Genomic DNA, 14,295 nt, shown 5'->3' with positions numbered 1-14,295 from the left:
GGGAGGAGCACTAGAACACTCCTCTTGAGAAAGGATTCAAAAGTCAAGTAACTTGCTGAGAAAACGCCCAAGAATGGAAGAAAAACAAATAAGACCACAGAAAGTTATTTTCTTGGTGAACAGGTATCTCCTTCTGTCCTTTCGGATTAGGAAGAACAATGCATACTTTCAGAAGAAGTCAAGGCTTCTGCCTCCAGTACCTTCAAAATGAATATGAAATGGATTCAGGGCATAGAAGAGCTTGAAAAGCAAGTCAGCAGCTTGCTAAAGGAGATCCAAAAAAATGCTGAGGAAAATAACACCTTTAAAAATAGGCTAACTCAATTGGAAAAAGAGGTCCAAACAGCCAACGAGGAGGAGAAGGTTTTAAAAAGTAGAATTAGTCAAAGTGAAAAGGAGGTTCAAAAGCTCACTGAAAAAATATTTCTTTAAAAATGAGAATGGAGTTCAGGGAAGCTAGTGAATATATGATAAACCAAGAAGTTACAAAACAAAACCAAAAGACTGAAAAAAATAGAATATAATGTGAAATATCTCATTGGAAAAACAACAGACCTGGAAAATAGATCCAGGAGAGACAATTTAAAAATTATGGGACTACCTGAAAGCTATGACCAAAAATAGAGCCTAGACATTATCTTTCATGAAATTATCAAGGAAAACTGCACTGGTATTCTAGAACCAGAGGGTAAAATATATATTGAAAGAATCCACTGATCACCTCCTGAAAGAGAACAAAAAAGAGAAACTCATGGGAATATTGTGGCCAAATTTCAGAGTTCCTAGGTCAAGGAGAAAATATTGCAAACAGCTAGAAAGAAACAATTCGAGTATTGTGGAAATAAAATCAGATTAACACAGGATCCAGCAGCTTCTACATTAAGGGATCGAATGGCTTGGAATAGGATATTCCAGAAGTCAAAGGAACTGGGATTAAAACCAAGAATCACCTACCCAGCACAATTGAGAATAATACTTCAAGGGAAAAAATGGTCATTCAGTGATATACAGGACTTTCAAGCATTCATTATGAAAAGACCAGAACTGAATAGAAAATGACTTTCAAACACAAGAATCAAGAGAAGGATGAAAAGGTAAACAGGAAAGAGAGATTTATAAAGGACTTTCTAAAGTTGAACTGTTTACATTCCTACATTGAAAGATAATATTTGTAACTCTTGAGACTTTTCTCAGTATTTGGGTAGGTGGAGGGATTGTACACACACACACACACACACACACACACACACACACACACACACACACACACATAGACAGAGAGTACAGGTTGAGTTGAATCAGAAAGGATGATATCCATAAAAAAATAAAATTAAGGGTTGAGAGAGGAAAATATTGGGAGGAGAAAGCAAGAAATGGAATGGGGTAGACTATCATTTATAAAAGAAAAAAGAAAAATCTTTTTCAATGGAAGAGAAAAGAGAGGAGGTGAGAGGGGAAAAGGGAAACTTACTCTCCTCACATATGACTTAAAGATGGAATAACAAGCTCAGTTAATTTGGTATGAAAATCTATCTTACACTACAGGAAAGTAGGAGAGAATGGGACAAGAGGGGTGACGAGAATGATAGAAGGGAGGGCAAATAGGAGAAGACAGTAGCTATTAGCAAACAGTTTTGGAAAGGGACAAGGTCAAATGAGAGAACAGATAAAAGGGGGAACAGAGTAGGATGGAGGGCAATGTAGCTAGTCTTATACAACATGACTATCGTGGAGGTCTTTTGCAAAACGACACATATATAGCCTGTATTGAATTGCTTGCCTTCTCAGTGGGGATGGGTGGGGAGGGAGAAAGGGAGAGAAGTTGGAATTCAAAGTATTAGAAACAAATATTGAGAATTGTTATTGTATATAACTGGGAAATAGGAAACACAGGTAATGGGGTAGAGAAATTTATCTTGCCCTACAAGAGAGAAGATGGGAATAAGGTAAGGGTGGAGTGTGATAGAAGGGAGGGAACATTGAGGGAAGGGACAATCAGAATGCAAGGTGTTAAAGGGTGGGGAAAGGGAGAGATGGGGAGAAAAAATTGGAAATCAAAATTTTGTTGAAATGAACATCGAAATCTAAAAGTAAATAAATAAAACTATCAAAAAAATAAAAGAGACAAGAAAAAGCTTTTTCAATGGAGGGGAAAAGGGAGGAGGTGAGAGGGGAAAAAAGTGAAGTTTATTCTCATCACATGTGACTCAAGGAAAGAATAACGTGCCCACTCAATTTGGCATGAAAACTTATTTTACACTCAGGAAAGTAGAGGAGAAGGAGATAAGCAGCATGGGGAGATGATGGCAGGGAGAGTAAATAGGAAGAGGGAGAAACCAAAAGTAAACACACTGGGGAGGGGCAAAGTCAAAAGACAGAAAAGAAGAAATGGGGAGCAGGATAGGGTGAAGAGAAATATAGAACTGAAAATTACTGAAACAACTGAACAACAATAAAAACAGCAATCTCTTTATAAAACACTATTGGGAAGCAAAGGAACAAAAATTCACATGTAATACTGAATGAGTAAAACCTATAGCATCTTCTAAAGAATAAATCACTGATTTGTGTCCCTGTTTTGGCCCAATTTTAATTATTTCAGTGTCAAGTTCTTTAGTTATAACTTTTAGTTTGGTATGATTTTTTAAAATTGGATTAATGACAAATAGAATGGGTTTTATTAGGAGACATTTCTAAATGATTTATTTTTTTTATTTTAATGAGGAAATTGCTAAATGATAATTACAATCAATGTTTTGAATAGTGTCAAATGAGGAATTAAGGAATATGTTCCCACAACTTCCTAGCTAGTCCAAACATTCTTTGTGGCATGTTAGATCAGCACAATATTAATAAGATGAAACAAAGTTCAACCTGTAGTGGTGTTGTTATTCAGTCATATGTCATGTGTGATTCTTCTTGATCCCATTTGGGCTCTTTTTAGCAAAGATGCTGGAAAGATTTACCATTGCCTTCTCCCCTTCATTTCACATAAGGAAAATGAGGCAAGCAAAAATAAGTAACGTGAGAAGGAAGGATAAAAACAACTCTGAAAAACTTCTGAAAATTTAACAATCAGTACTTAGAAGCCTTTAGAAGCTGCCAACTGGTGAGATTGTCTTAATGACAATACGATATCAATTCCATAAACATGCTTCAGTTTTCAGATCCACCATGTTCTTGTTTTTATCGACTTTTGCTCTTGTGAACGTGGAATTAATGCTACCCAGAGCCAGGCCCTGTAGAGTGAAGCCTGCTTCATGTTTACTCCACTGCTCTTGTAACTTAAACTTTATCATATCACTTCTACCAAGATTAAGAGTGTAAAAGATAATTTGAACGGTGACAATCTGGTCTGAATTTCAGTTGCAATTGAAAGGTTTCATCATTTCATAAATCCAGAGTTTAATTTTTCTCCATTCTACCTTTCTAAACAGCAAGTGAGTTTTCACAAGTGCAAATATACAGTAAAAACCTGGTTTAAAAAAGGAGAAAATGTAATACTAGGGTTTGGACACGTGATGGCAGACTAAAATTGTAATGTCTGAAATGGCCACATGGCCCGGCAGCTGTGCCCGAAAGTTTGCCTCAGTAAACTGCAACATTACACTAGATGGCAACAAAGACCATTTTATCTAACTCAAAGTCAATTAATTGCTCAACAAACTTTTCTTAAGTGCCTGGTGTATTCTCTGAACTCCTCCAGGTGCTGAGGGGACACAAAACCAAGCAGGAGGATTTCGGTGGCATGAAAAACTTATACATATTTATACAAAACCTGAAGGAAAGGCAGGGTAATGGAGTGGAGGACTAATAGTTAGAGGGGACCATAACAGACCAAATGAGGCATTGATTAACTGCCTGCTATGTGTCAGGTACTGTGTAAAATGCTGTGGATGGAAAAACACAGTTAAAAAGTTTCCATGCCTCAACCAGCTCACAATGTAAGTGGAGACACAAAAAACAAACAAAATGAAGCTATGTAGGATAAAATGGAATCAGTTAGGGTTAGGGTGAGAATTGAGGCAGGTTAGGGTTAGGGTTAATATATATTATATTATATTAATATATTATATATATATATATATATATATATATATATATATATATGATTTAGAGAGGGAGCGTTATAGAATTGACAGGGTTTGGGATACTCTTGAAGTAAAAACTTAATTTCTGAGTGCAGCTTAAAAAATAAGAGCAGTAGTAAGCCAGTAGTGGGAATTAAGGTGGAAAATCCAGGACTGTTGGATAGGCAGAAAAAATAACTTTCAAGAGATGGAGTATCTTGTTAATGGAACATCAAGGAGGCCATTGTCACAAAATCAAAAAGTAAATGGAAGGGAGTAAAGTGTAAGAAAATAGGCAACGGATGTTTACAAGAGTTTTTATTTCCCTTCTTCCTTTCGAGGAGGAGGATTGTCAATGGAACCTTATAGAATGACACTAACTATTATTATCTTGTATAAAATTTGTAAAGGTAATTTTTCATCATTTTGTGTGTCAAATGTATTTTTAGCTGCATGGTTTTCAAGACTTTTGTGCTACCAAAACAGAGTTAAAAATAAGAGGATACTTAGACAGTGAAAAAAATAGTAAAGGTAGGCACTGACTAAATAGGAGGTTTGTTATTGAATGCCAAATATAGGATTTTGCACTTAATCTTTGAGGTGACATGGAGATGATGGAGTTTAGTGAGTAGGGCGATGACAAGAATAGACCCCTATGTTAGGAAAAATACTTTGATGGCTGAATTGAGGATGCCTCGGAGGAAGGAGAAAGGGGAAAGACAGACACAAGGAAAAGCTCTTGCATTGAAAGACCACTGGGTGTATGAGGTGATGAAAGCTTGCACCAGAGTGCAGGCACTGTTAGAGGAGAGAAAGGGGCATAGTGTAGAGACTTTTGAAAAGTGGAAACAAAAGGCTTTGGCCACATATTTGACATGTGGAGTGAGAGGTTGTAAGTATTCAGGTACAATACCTAGACTGACAGCTTGAGGGACTGAGAGGTGATGGTGGAGTCTATAGCAATATAGATGATGGTAGGGGATTTAGGAGGATAGATAAGTTTGATTGTAGTCATACTGAGTGGAAGATTTTTTGTGAACAACCCGTTCCAAACTCCTGAAAGACAGTTGAAGGTTCAAGGTAGGTAGAAATGAAGGTCAGTAGACAGCTTGGGGCAGGATAAGAAGAAATAAAGAAGAATTATAAATCATCAGAGGTGGTTGTTAACTCTGTAAGTGGATGAAATCAACAAGGGAAACAGTGTAAAGAGAAGAAAAGAGGGTCAAAGATGAAACTGTAAGGGACATTTATACTTAGGGAGCTGATCTGGATCAAGATCTAGTGAAGGAGAATGAGGAGTGGAACATCCTGTCTCTAGGGAGAGAAAAAAAAACTAAAAAAAAAACATCAAGTAGGAAAGATTGATCAACAGTGTCAAGCAGCAGAGAGGTTGAAGAGAAGAGGCACTTGGAATAGAATACTAGATATGTCAACTAACTGATCACTAGTAACTTTGAAGACACTATTATTAATGGAATAATAAGTTTGGAAGGCAAATTATAAGGGGTTTGAAGAGGACAAGCAAGTGGAAGTACCTGTTGTACAAAGCCTTTTCAAAGAGTTTAGCCACAAAAGGGAGAAGAGATGCAGATTGATAGTGGGGATGGAAGAAAAGAGCGATGGTTTGTTGAGGGTGGGGAAGATGAGCGTATTTGGAGTCAGTAGGGAAGAAGCCAGTAGAGAGGAGTAGATTCAAAGTAAATGACAGAATGAGAATGATAGAGAAAGCCACATGCTGGAGGAGATAGGGTGGGAAATGATTGCTTGAGCAGGTAGAGGACATGGTCTCGTTAATGTGTAAGGACAGGACACCTCATGATGTAAAACAGAGGTGAAAGACAAGATGCTGACAGAGGGCACCTGCTTGTTTTATGATGAAGGAGAAGGGAGGAAAATAACTTTTGGTGAATGGTCTTAATTGTTTTCTGTAAAAGATAAGGCAAGATCCTCAGCTGAAAGCTCGGGAATCATGAAGGTCTTGGAAAGGGATGAAAAGTTTTGGAAAAGAAGCTCTGGAGCGTGGGGATAGTGAGTTGATAAACGTTTTACAGTAGGATTTCTAAGAAGCAGTGAGGGTACAGTTGATTTGTAGTAGGCTCAGCAGGAATATTTCCATGATTTTCTCCACTTTCATTTAGCAGCACAATTGGAAGAGCAAAGGCAGGCAAATGGAATGAGATCCCAGTGTGAGACTTGGCAAAACATAACTAGTCAAATGATAAGGAGGCTAGGGATACAAGGGAAGAGAACTGTAGAATTTAGTTGGTTCCCCAAGGTAGCAAGATGGGGATAAAGGGTCTAATGTAGGGGAGATGGTTTAGGAAAAAAAAAAACTGAAAGGTAGAGGAATTGTACATCACAATAGGTATGAAGAACAAAGTTTGATAAAGGAAGTCAGAGGGAGAAGTAGGAACATAATAAATTAAGAGGATTTGGGGATTCTTGAAAACAGCGTTGGTATATTGGTGGAAGGTGGCAAAATCAAGCTTTGGCATTGTTGGGTGTGGGTAAAATGGGGTGCAACAGTAGGACACTGAAAAACAGTAGGTTGAGAAACTGAGTGATCAAGGATGATTAAGGGAAAGTCAACTTGTAAGTTGAAATCCATTTGTATGAGGCCAGGAGGTGAAGAGGGGAAAAAATGAGTCATTTATCAAACTCACTGAGAAAGGAAAGGAGAGTTACTCTCTTTTGTTACAAAGATCTGTAGACAACAGCTACCTAGATTCTGATTGTGTGTTAAATATGAAAGGCACGCACTCCAATGGAAGAGACGTTACTGAGGGAGAGATTCAGGAAGAAATAAACATTCCTCCTTCCCTTCATAGACATATTAACTGAGGAAGGTGTGTAAAAGGTATAGGTAAGACTAGAGAAGGTGGCCTGGGAGGTTATATCTTTAAGGGGGGAATCAGGTTTTAACTATAGCTAACAGATGGAAGGAATGGAAGAAAGAAAGCTTTAGAATGAAGGGAAGCTGGTTGTCTGTGGAAAAATCATTTCACAGGGTTTACTGTAAAGGGTAGGGGTGTTTGATTTGAACTTAGAGGGGGATAGGGATAAGGAATTAAATAATAAGGAACATCGTTAAGATAATTGCCTAAAGGGATTCCAAATCATTGGGATATATACAATATGTCCAAGTATGAGCATGTTGATCACTAATGGAAGTTGCCACTCTTTTCCCAAATAAGACTGGAGGTCTGATTGAAGAAAAAGTACACTACGTGATGGTCAGATTCCTCTCGTGATAGGAAGAGGTGACAAATTATCTGAGCTCTGAAGTAAACGAAGGATTCTAAAGAGGCAGAGGTGAAGAGGGCATGCATCTTAGGGATGGATGCTTGTTTTTGCAAAGGAATGTGGATGAAAAAGGAAGTGTCATGTGATGAGTAAGGGAAGGCCAGAATCTTTGGACCGTAAAGTATGTGAAGAGGAATAATATCTGTGATAGAAAATTAGAAAGTTAAAGTGTATCCAGGTTATGAATGTCTTTCAATGACAAAAGCAAAGATCCACATTTGATCCCGTAGGTCTTTGGGGGGTTCAGAGTTGATTGAACAGAGGATGACACGAATGCACTTGGGATGTGGAAAATTCTCTGGACCTGACCAGATAAAGGATTTCTGGCTAGTGAGATATTAGGTAGGTATATCAGTCAGAGGTTGTTCCAACTGACCAGACGATTGAAGATAGGATTGTTTTTGTCAGTGAGTCACTTCAGCATTCGTTAAACATGTAGTATATGTTAGGCATTCTTCAAAGCACTCAATATATATAAATGTAGGAAAAAGACAGTCCCTGTCTCAAGGATCTAACTTTACAATGAGAGAAGATAGCTCAGAAAAAGCCAAAAATATGTATCGAGGCTTGGCATGGTAGAGAAAGTCTGGAAGGCTGTGGGGAGAAGAATGATACATGACTGGCATGGGCCCTGAGAGTAGGCATTCAATCTGGTGGAGAGGCTTCAGAGGTGGAAGTACTTCCAAAGTGTGAATTCAAGACCTAGAATCAAACTTCAAGATGAAAAAATGGAGCAAGGAAGAAGAAGTTCAGAGTGAGGAGAAGTTGAAACAGGTGGGAAATGAGAGAGAAACTACTTGGATATAATGAGGACCATAAAGTCAATACTCATCAACAAACATTTATTAAGTGCCTACTGTGTTCCTTTTATTGTGCTAAGTGTTTAGAATAATAGAAGGAGGAGGAGGAGAAGGAACACAGTTTCCACCCTCACTGAGCTAACAATGTGATTAGGGAATAAAACTCAGAAAAGGAATTTGAACTGTAAATTAGGTATAAACTACAGAGGCATGAAAGAAAAGTCTGAGAAGTCCCAAAGTAGAGGCACATATAGATAGATGTGATATCTGCCCTTAGTCATCTCCTTAAATGGAGGTTTCAAAGTTCCTGGCTCTGCTCACCAATCAAGGTGGAGGGAAGGTGGTGAAGAAGTAAGAATACCATTAATATCATTTGATAAACAGATGGATAGAGATGAATATTTATTAAGTGCCTTCGAAGGGCCAAGTATTGTGCTAATGGCTGAATCTAAAAACATAAGCAAGCAAGGAGATCTCTTCCTTCAATGAGCTTACATTAGAGTAGAGAAAAAGGTCACACGAAGAGGACCTGGAAGTGGTGGAGCAGGGCATGGTTTAAAGTTTGTAGTCTTTACCTCACTGAGAATAATGAAAAGGTGCATAAAATATTAAGGTATCAATTTGGAAAAGCATACAAAATAACTATGTTTAATTACAAAGTTTCCCCCAAAGAAACAAAGAACAACTTTAATTACCAGAAAGACAGTGCTCATGGATACATCATGCCAATGTATCAAAAATATCAATGCTCTCTAGAGTAATTTACTAGATGAATGATATCGCAATGATGCAATCAAATAGATACTTTACACAACAGTTAAATAATAACAAAAACATTTGGGAGTAGAAGACCTAGAATATCAATGGAAATGACCCCCAAATATTTAAGAATGAAAGGGATTAATCACATGTTCAGAATTCAAAGTATACTATAAATTAGTAGTCATCAAAAAAAAAAAAATTGGAGTGGTTAAAAAAAATAGAGAAGCAGATCAGTGGAACAAACTAAAAAAGGAGAACCAGCAGCAATGGAACTTCATATCCCATGTTTGCCAACCTGAAAACATAAATGACTCAGGATTGAAGTTCCAGGCTTTTCTGAGACCATCCTGCTCATCATCCCCTTTTTATTGGTTTAGTTTTCAAAACTTTTTAGATGATTTAGAGCCTCAGTTTCCTTGGTTTTTTTTTATAATATTTTAATTTTTTCTAACTGCATGTAAAGCAAGTTTCCAACATTCACTTTTATAAGATTTTGAGTTCTAAACTTTTTTCTGACCTTCTCCCTTCCCTTCTCCTTCTCTAAGATGGCAAACAATCTGATATAGGCTATACATGTTCGATCATATTAACATATTTCATATGTTGTTTAAGGTATTTCCGCATTGGTTGGTAGTTGTCCTTCGTCTTCAAAGAGGAACAAAATGACATCACCATGATAAAATGAATTTTCAGTGTGTCGGACTGTGACTGATAAGACCACTATGAGCTCGGAATGCTCTACCACAGGTTGGGCACAGATAGTCTGTTTGAATATTTGGGGTGGATATTCTAAATTTGCTCATCCTGCGTTTACTTTGTGCTGTCTCAATTCGGCTTTGCTCGAAGAGCACAGAACCCTTTCTGATGTGGGCATGCCATGCTGAACGGTCCTATGCCAGTGTCTCCCATGTTCCACAGTCAAATCCACAGCTCAGATAACTTGTCACCTCTTCATATCTCAAGAGGAATCTGACTCTGTGCCTCCTATCACATAGTGTACTTTGTCTTCAATCAAATCTCCAGTCTTATTTGGGAAAAGAGTGGCATCTTCCACTAGTGATCAACATTCTCATACTTTGTCATGTTGTACATATCCCCATGATTAGGAATCCCTTTAGGCAATTATCCAAACGATATTACTCATTATTTAGCTCCTTATCCCTATGCCCCTCAAAGTTAAAATCAAACACCCCCCCCTTTTCCAGTTTGCTCTGTGAAATGTTTCTTCCACAGACAACCAACTCTCTTCATTCTAAATCTTTTCCTCTTCCACTCCTTCCATCTGTTAGCTATAGTTCAAACCTGATCCCTCCCTTAAAGATATAGCCTCCCTGGCCACCTTCTCTAGTCCTATCTATACCTTTAACACACCTCCCTCAGTTAATATGTCTATGAAGAAGAGTGGAAATCTTCATTTCTTCCTGTATTTCTCCGTCAGTAACGTCTCTTTCTTTGGGGCCTCTTCCTTTCATATCTAGGACCCAATCAGAATCTTGGTAGCTATTGTGTACAGACCTTTGTTACTCCCCCTTCCTTTCACAGTGAGTTTGAAAAATGGCTCATATATTTTTTTTCCTCTCCACCTCCCGGACTCATAGAAATGGATTTCAACTTACAAGCTGACTTTCTCTCAGTCATCCTTGATCACTCTGTTCCTCAGCCTACTCGTTTCCCATGTCCTAAATGTTACACCTCACTTTACCCCCACAATGATGCCAAAGCCATGATTTTGCCACCTTCCACCAATATATCTCATCTGTTTTCAAGAATCCCCCAACCCTCTTGATCTATTATGTTCCTACTCCTCCCTCTGACTTCCTTTATCAAACCTTATTCTTCATACCTAATGTGATGTACAATTCCTCTACCCTTCACTTTTTTTCCTAAACCATCTCCCCTACATTAGACCCTTTATCCCCATCTTGCTACCTTGGGGAACCAATTAAATTCTACACTTCTCTTCCCTTGTATCCCTAGCTTCCTCATCATTTCACTAGTTATGTTTTGCCAAGTCTCCCACTGGGATCTCATTCCATTTGCCCACCTTTGCTCTTCCAATTGTGTTGCTAAATGAAGGTGGAGAAAATCATGGAACTATTCCTGCTGGGTCTACTACAAATCAACTGTACCCTCACTGCTTCTTAGAAATCCTACTATACTACTCTTGTCAACTCAAAATCCCCACTTTCCAGAGCTTCTCTTCCAAACCTTTTCATGCCTTTTCAAACCCTTCATGGCCCCTGAGCTCTCAGCTGATAATCTAGCCTCATCTTTTACAGAAAACAATTGAGACCATTCACCCAGAGTTATTTTCTTCCCTTCTCCCTCGTGATAAAGCAAGCATGTGCCTCTCTCAGTGTCTCCTCTTTCACCTGTATTTTACTTCATGAGGTCTCCATACACATTAACGAGAACATGTCCTCTACCTGCTCAAGCAATTTTTTCCCACCTTGTCTCTTCCAGCATATTGCTTCTTCTATCATGCTCATTCTGTCATTTACTTTGAATCTGCTCCTGTCTACTGGCTCATTCCCTACTGCTTCCAAATATGCTCACGTATCCCCCACCCTCAACAAACTATCACTCTTTTCATCCATCCCCACTATCAGTCTGCATCTCTTCTCCTCTTTGGGTTAAACTCTTTGAAAAGGCTTTCTACAATAGGTACATCCACCTGCCTGTCCTTCGTTTCAAACCCCTAACAATTAGCCTTCCAAACTTATTATTCCATCAATAATAGTATCTTCAAAGTTACTAGTGATCTCTTAGTTGCCACATCCAGTATTCTATTCTAAGTCCTTCTTCTCTTCAACCTCTCTGGAGCTTGAGACACTGTTGATCAATCTTTCCTCCTTGATGATTTCTTTCTAGGCTTTTTTCCCTCCCTAGAGACAGCACTCTCCACTCCTTCTCATCCTCCTTCACTAGATCTTCATCCAGATGAGCCCCCTAACTAGAGGTGTCCCTTACGTTTTCATCTTTGACCTTCTTTTTTTCTCTTTACACTGTTTCCCTTGTTGATTTCATCCACTTAGCTCTGATGATTTTTAATTCTTCTTATCCTGCCCCAAGCTCTCTACTCACCTTCATTTCTACCTACCTTGAACCTTCAACTGTCTTTCAGTAATTTGGAAAGAGATGTTCATTAAAAATCTTCAACTCAGTATGTCTAAAATCAAACTTATCTTCCTGGATCCTCTACCATCATCTATATTACTCTAGACTCCACCCTCACCTGTCAGTCCCTCAAGCTATCATTCTAGGTGTTATACCTTAATACAACCTCTCACTTCACATGTCAGATCTGAGTCCAAAGCCTTTTACTTCCACTTTTCACAAGTCTCTACAGTATTCCCCTTTCTCTCCTCTAACAGTGCCACTACTCTGGTGCAACCTTTCATCATCTAATAAACCCTCTGTTCTTTAATGCAAGAGCTTTTGCTTCTGTCTGTCTGTCCCCAACTCTCCCCTTCCTCCAATCCATCCTCCATTCAGCCATCAAAGTGGTTTTACTAAAATATGGGTCTATCCTTGCCATTGCCTACTCACTAAACTCCAACATCTTCATGTCACCTCAAAGATTAAACACAAAATTCTACGACTGACATTCAATGACAAGCGTCTTAGCTATTCCCTTCCTACCTTTCCTATTTTCTTGTTTTTCACTCTTTAATTACCCTTTTATTTTTAACTCTGTTTGCTAAACATACGTTTGACACCCAAAATGATGAAAAATTACTTTTTCAAATTTTACACAAGATAACAATAGTTACTGTCATGCTATAAGTTTGCATTGTTAATTCCTCCCCCTTGAACGGAAGAAGGGAAATATAAACTCTTGTAAACATCCATTGCCTATTTCCTTACACTTTACTCCCTTCCACTTATGTTTTGATCTTCTGACAATGGCCTCCTTGATGTTTCAAAACCAAGATACTCCATCTCTTAAAAGTTATTTTTTCTGCTTATCCAACAGTCCTGGATTTTCCACCTTAATTCTCACTACTGGCTTACTACTGCTTTTATTTTTTAAGTTGCACTCAGAAATTAAGTTTTTACTTCAAGAGTATCCCAAACCCTCTCAATTCTAGAACACTCCCTCTCTAAATCATATATATATGTATATATATATATATATAAACATATGCACCCACATATATATACACATATATTTATTTGTCCTTTATATAGCTTCATTTTGTTTATTTTTTGGTTCTCCAATTAGATTGTGAGCTAGTTAAGGCATGGAATTTTTTTTAGCTCTTTTTATTTCAATCCACAGCACTGAGCACAGTATCTGACACGTAGCAAGCACTTAATCTATGTTTCATTTGGCCTTTTATGGTCCCCTCTAACTATTAAACATCCACTCCATTACCTTGCTTTTCCTTCAGGTTTTATATAAACATGTATAAGCTTTTCATGTCACCGAGTGGCTCCTGCTTGCCTTTGTGTCCCCTCAGCACCTGGAGCAGCCCAGAGAATACAGTAGGTGCTTAAGAAATGTTTGTTGAGTAATTAATTGACTTTGAGTTAGATAAAACGGTCTTTCGTTGCCATCTGGTGTCCAAAAAGAATGTTGCAGTTTATTGAAGCAATCTTTCAGGCACAGCTGCCGCCATGTGGCCATTTCAGATATTACAGTTTTGGTCTGCCATCGCGTGTACAAACCCTAGTATTACATTTTGTCCTTTTTAAAGCCAGGTTTTTACTGTATATTTGCACTTCTGAAAACTCACTTGCTGTTTAGAAATGTAGAATGGAGACAAATGAAACCGTGGTTTTGTGAATTATGTAGAAAATGAATCCTCTCAGTTATCATAGAAATTCCCACCAGATTTTCGCCACTGAAATTGCGTTTTACACTCTTAATCTTGTCAGAAGTGATATGATAAAGGTTAAGTTACAAGAGCAGTGGAGTGAACATGGAGTAGGCTTCACTCTACATGACCTGGCTCTGGGTAGCATTAATTCCACATTCACAAGAGCAAAAGTCGGAAAAACAAGAACATGGTGGATCTGAATACGGAAACATGTTTATGAAACTAATATCAGAGTGTCATTAAGACAATCTTACCAGTTGCCATCAGCTTCTAAAGGCTTCCAAGAACTGATCATTACATTTTCAGAGGTTTTTCAGATTTATTGTTGTTCTGCCTTCTCACGTTACTTAATTTTGCTTTCCTCAGTCTCCTTATCTGTAAAATGAAGTGGAGAAGGCAATGGCAAATCTTTCCAGTATCTTTGCTAAGAGGAGCCCAAACAGCATCAAGAAGAATCACACGTGACATAGGATTGAATAACAACACTACTGCAAGTTGAACTTTGTTGCATGTTGTTCATATTGTGCTGATCTGAAA

This window comes from Notamacropus eugenii, chromosome X (assembly GCF_028372415.1).
Source record: "Notamacropus eugenii isolate mMacEug1 chromosome X, mMacEug1.pri_v2, whole genome shotgun sequence".
Lineage (NCBI taxonomy): Eukaryota > Metazoa > Chordata > Mammalia > Diprotodontia > Macropodidae > Notamacropus > Notamacropus eugenii.
Note: the sequence above shows the minus strand (reverse complement) of the source record.